This window comes from Cucurbita maxima, unplaced genomic scaffold, assembly GCF_002738345.1.
Source record: "Cucurbita maxima cultivar Rimu unplaced genomic scaffold, Cmax_1.0 Cma_Scf01220, whole genome shotgun sequence".
In the NCBI taxonomy this organism is placed as follows: Eukaryota; Viridiplantae; Streptophyta; class Magnoliopsida; order Cucurbitales; family Cucurbitaceae; genus Cucurbita; species Cucurbita maxima.
In genome coordinates, this window is record NW_019273236.1 from 1 (window position 1) to 5,413 (window position 5,413).

General features: G+C 38.2%; 5 non-coding genes across 5 annotated transcripts; all 5 read right to left on the reverse strand.

Moving 5' to 3' along the window:
- Positions 1-125: 125 nt before the first annotated feature.
- TRNAD-GUC lies at positions 126-197 on the reverse strand. The gene has a single exon. It is a non-coding gene; the product is annotated as a tRNA-Asp (tRNA).
- A 774-nt stretch (positions 198-971) lies between these two features.
- TRNAD-GUC lies at positions 972-1,043 on the reverse strand. The gene has a single exon. It is a non-coding gene; the product is annotated as a tRNA-Asp (tRNA).
- Positions 1,044-1,817: 774 nt separating this feature from the next.
- Positions 1,818-1,889, reverse strand: TRNAD-GUC. The gene has a single exon. It is a non-coding gene; the product is annotated as a tRNA-Asp (tRNA).
- Positions 1,890-2,663: 774 nt separating this feature from the next.
- TRNAD-GUC lies at positions 2,664-2,735 on the reverse strand. The gene has a single exon. It is a non-coding gene; the product is annotated as a tRNA-Asp (tRNA).
- A 774-nt stretch (positions 2,736-3,509) lies between these two features.
- Positions 3,510-3,581, reverse strand: TRNAD-GUC. Its single transcript has one exon. It is a non-coding gene; the product is annotated as a tRNA-Asp (tRNA).
- Positions 3,582-5,413: the final 1,832 nt, after the last annotated feature.

The window sequence follows — 5,413 nt, forward strand, 5'->3', positions numbered from 1 at the left end:
TTGTTCAGCCAACTTTCTTTTCAAACTACCGTTGTTGGGGTTCGATCCCAAACTACCGACATGATAGGTTCACCGCTGTCCAATTTCGAGTTCCGTTAAAATTACAGAAAGAAAACAACTAAAATCGTCGTTGCCGGGGATCGAGCCCGGGTCACCTGCGTGACAGGCAGGAATACTCACCACTATACTACAACGACTCATAAAAAATTAATTATGTCTTAACGCTCCAAATTTTACCAATCGTCTTTACAAAAAGCGACCCATTGTCAACGCTCTAGATTTTATCAATCCAAGATTCGGAACAAGTAATCCAAATTCAAATCCGGTGAAAATTGTCAAAAGAAAATTAAACTTATTATTGTCGGGGTTCAAACTCATGTCTATCGAGTGACAAGCGGGAATACTCACTACTGTATTACATCGACATCTGAAAAATATATTATTTGTAAACACACGGGAGAAAAAGGAATCCAATCCCGAATTTTAAATTCAAAAGAAAATTAAAAACAGTCTGCTGCGGCGGATCAAACTCGCAGGAATACTCACTACTCTACAACGGCGACTTTGAACAATATAATATTTGTTAGCACATCAGATTTTATCAATCGTCGTTACAAAAAGTAATCCAATTTTGAATGCGACTAAAATTGTCAAAACAAGATTAAACTTGTTGTTGTTCGGGATCAAACTCATGTCACTCGAGTGCAAGCGGGAATGCTCGCCCTTGTATTACAACGACCTTTGGAACATAATAACTCGAGTGACAAGCGGAAATACTCACCACTGTACCACTACAACGACCTCTGAAAACATATTATATGTTAACACACAAGATTTCATAAACAATTGTTCAGCCAACTTTCTTTTCAAACTACCGTTGTTGGGGTTCGATCCCAAACTACCGACATGATAGGTTCACCGCTGTCCAATTTCGAGTTCCGTTAAAATTACAGAAAGAAAACAACTAAAATCGTCGTTGCCGGGGATCGAGCCCGGGTCACCTGCGTGACAGGCAGGAATACTCACCACTATACTACAACGACTCATAAAAAATTAATTATGTCTTAACGCTCCAAATTTTACCAATCGTCTTTACAAAAAGCGACCCATTGTCAACGCTCTAGATTTTATCAATCCAAGATTCGGAACAAGTAATCCAAATTCAAATCCGGTGAAAATTGTCAAAAGAAAATTAAACTTATTATTGTCGGGGTTCAAACTCATGTCTATCGAGTGACAAGCGGGAATACTCACTACTGTATTACATCGACCTCTGAAAAATATATTATTTGTAAACACACGGGAGAAAAAGGAATCCAATCCCGAATTTCAAATTCAAAAGAAAATTAAAAACAGTCTGCTGCGGCGGATCAAACTCGCAGGAATACTCACCACTCTACAACGACGACTTTGAACAATATAATATTTGTTAACACATCAGATTTTATCAATCGCCGTTACAAAAAGTAATCCAATTTTGAATGCGACTAAAATTGTCAAAACAAGATTAAACTTGTTGTTGTTCGGGATCAAACTCATGTCACTCGAGTGCAAGCAGGAATGCTCGCCCTTGTATTACAACGACCTTTGGAACATAATAACTCGAGTGACAAGCGGAAATACTCACCACTGTACCACTACAACGACCTCTGAAAACATATTATATGTTAACACACAAGATTTCATAAACAATTGTTTAGCCAACTTTCTTTTCAAACTACCGTTGTTGGGGTTCGATCCCAAACTACCGGCATGACAGGTTCACCGCTGTCCAATTTCGAGTTCCGTTAAAATTACGGAAAGAAAACAACTACAATCGCCGTTGCCGGGGATCGAACCCGGGTCACCTGCGTGACAGGCAGGAATACTCACCACTATACTACAACGACTCATAAAAAATAAATTATTTCTTAACGCTCCAGATTTTACCAATCGTCTTTAGAAAAAGCGACCCATTGTCAACGCTCTAGATTTTATCAATCGAAGATTCGGAACAAGTAATCCAAATTCAAATCCGGTGAAAATTGTCAAAAGAAAATTAAACTTATTATTGTCGGGGTTCAAACTCATGTCTATCGAGTGACAAGCGGGAATACTCACTACTGTATTACATCGACCTCTGAAAAATATATTATTTGTAAACACACGGGAGAAAAAGGAATCCAATCCCGAATTTCAAATTCAAAAGAAAATTAAAAACAGTCTGCTGCGGCGGATCAAACTCGCAGGAATACTCACCACTCTACAACGACGACTTTGAACAATATAATATTTGTTAACACATCAGATTTTATCAATCGCCGTTACAAAAAGTAATCCAATTTTGAATGCGACTAAAATTGTCAAAACAAGATTAAACTTGTTGTTGTTCGGGATCAAACTCATGTCACTCGAGTGCAAGCAGGAATGCTCGCCCTTGTATTACAACGACCTTTGGAACATAATAACTCGAGTGACAAGCGGAAATACTCACCACTGTACCACTACAACGACCTCTGAAAACATATTATATGTTAACACACAAGATTTCATAAACAATTGTTTAGCCAACTTTCTTTTCAAACTACCGTTGTTGGGGTTCGATCCCAAACTACCGGCATGACAGGTTCACCGCTGTCCAATTTCGAGTTCCGTTAAAATTACGGAAAGAAAACAACTAAAATCGCCGTTGCCGGGGATCGAACCCGGGTCACCTGCGTGACAGGCAGGAATACTCACCACTATACTACAACGACTCATAAAAAATAAATTATTTCTTAACGCTCCAAATTTTACCAATCGTCTTTAGAAAAAGCGACCCATTGTCAACGCTCTAGATTTTATCAATCGAAGATTCGGAACAAGTAATCCAAATTCAAATCCGGTGAAAATTGTCAAAAGAAAATTAAACTTATTATTGTCGGGGTTCAAACTCATGTCTATCGAGTGACAAGCGGGAATACTCACTACTGTATTACATCGACCTCTGAAAAATATATTATTTGTAAACACACGGGAGAAAAAGGAATCCAATCCCGAATTTCAAATTCAAAAGAAAATTAAAAACAGTCTGCTGCGTTGGATCAAACTCGCAGGAATACTCACCACTCTACAACGACGACTTTGAACAATATAATATTTGTTAGCACATCAGATTTTATCAATCGTCGTTACAAAAAGTTATCCAATTTTGAATGCGACTAAAATTGTCAAAACAAGATTAAACTTGTTGTTGTTCGGGATCCAACTCATGTCACTCGAGTGCAAGCAGGAATTCTCGCCCTTGTATTACAACGACCTTTGGAACATAATAACTCGAGTGACAAGCGGAAATACTCACCACTGTACCACTACAACGACCTCTGAAAACATATTATATGTTAACACACAAGATTTCATAAACAATTGTTCAGCCAACTTTCTTTTCAAACTACCGTTGTTGGGGTTCGATCCCAAACTACCGGCATGACAGGTTCACCGCTGTCCAATTTCGAGTTCCGTTAAAATTACGGAAAGAAAACAACTAAAATCGCCATTGCCGGGGATCGAACCCGGGTCACCTGCGTGACAGGCAAGAATACTCACCACTATACTACAACGACTCATAAAAAATAAATTATGTCTTAACGCTCCAAATTTTACCAATCGTCTGTAGAAAAAGCGACCCATTGTCAACGCTCTAGATTTTATCAATCCAAGATTCGGAACAAGTAATCCAAATTCAAATCCGGTGAAAATTGTCAAAAGAAAATTAAACTTATGATTGTCGGGGTTCAAACTCATGTCTATCGAGTGACAAGCGGGAATACTCACTACTGTATTACATCGACCTCTGAAAAATATATTATTTGTAAACACAGGGGAAAAAAAGGAATCCAATCCCGAATTTCAAATTCAAAAGAAAATTAAAAACAGTCTGCTGCGGTGGATCAAACTCGCAGGAATACTCACCACTCTACAACGACTACTTTGAACAATATAATATTTGTTAACACATCGGATTTTATCAATCGCCGTTACAAAAAGTAATCCAATTTTGAATGCGACTAAAATTGCCAAAACAAGATTAAACTTGTTGTTGTTCGGGATCAAACTCCTGTCACTCGAGTGCAAGCAGGAATGCTCGCCCTTGTATTACAACGACCTCTTGTAACATAATAACTCGAGTGACAAGCGGAAATACTCACCACTGTACCACTACAACGACCTCTGAAAACATATTATATGTTAACACACAAGATTTCATACAATTGTTTAGCCATCTTTCTTTTCAAACTACCGTGTTGTTGGGGTTCGATCCCAAACTACCGGCATGAACGGTTTACCGCTGTCCAATTTCGAGTTCTGTTAAAATTACGGAAAGAAAACAACTAAAATCGCCGTTGTCGGGGATCGAACCCAGGTCACCTGCGTGACAGGCAAGAATACTCACCACTATACTACAACAACTCATAAAAAATGAATTATTTCTTAACGCTCCAAATTTTACCAATCGTCTTTAGAAAAAGCGATCCATTGTCAACGCTCTAGATTTTATCAATCGAAGATTCGGAACAAGTAATCCAAATTCAACTCCGGTGAAAATTGTCAAAAGAAAATTAAACTTATTATTGTCGGGGTTCAAACTCATGTCTATCGAGTGACAAGCGGGAATACTCACTACTGTATTACATCGACATCTGAAAAATATATTATTTGTAAACACACGGGAGAAAAAGAAATCCAATCCCGAATTTCAATTTCAAAAGAAAATAAAAAACAGTCTGCTGCGGCGGATCAAACTCGCAGGAATACTCACCACTCTACAACGACGACTTTGAACAATATAATATTTGTTAGCACATCAAACTCGCAGGAATACTCACCACTCTACAACGACGACTTTGAACAATATAATATTTGTTAGCACATCAGATTTTATCAATCGCCGTTACAAAAAGTAATCCAATTTTGAATGCGACTAAAATTGTCAAAACAAGATTAAACTTGTTGTTGTTCGGGATCAAACTCATGTCACTCGAGTGCAAGCAGGAATGCTCGCCCTTGTATTACAACGACCTTTGGAACATAAAAACTCGAGTGACAAGCGGAAATACTCACCACTGTACCACTACAACGACCTCTGAAAATATATTATATGTTAACACACAAGATTTCATAAACAATTTTGTTTAGCCAACTTTCTTTTCAAACTACCGTGTTGTTGGGGTTCGATCCCAAACTACTGGGCATGACAGGTTCACCGCTGTCCCATTTCGAGCTGCGTTAAAATTACGGAAAGAAAACAACTAAAATCGCCATTGAAATTACGGAAAGAAAACAACTAAAATCGCCGTTGCCAGGAATCGAACCCGGGACGCCTGCATGACAAGCTGGAATACTCACCGCTATACTACAACGACTCATAAAAAATAAATTATTTCTTAACGCTCCA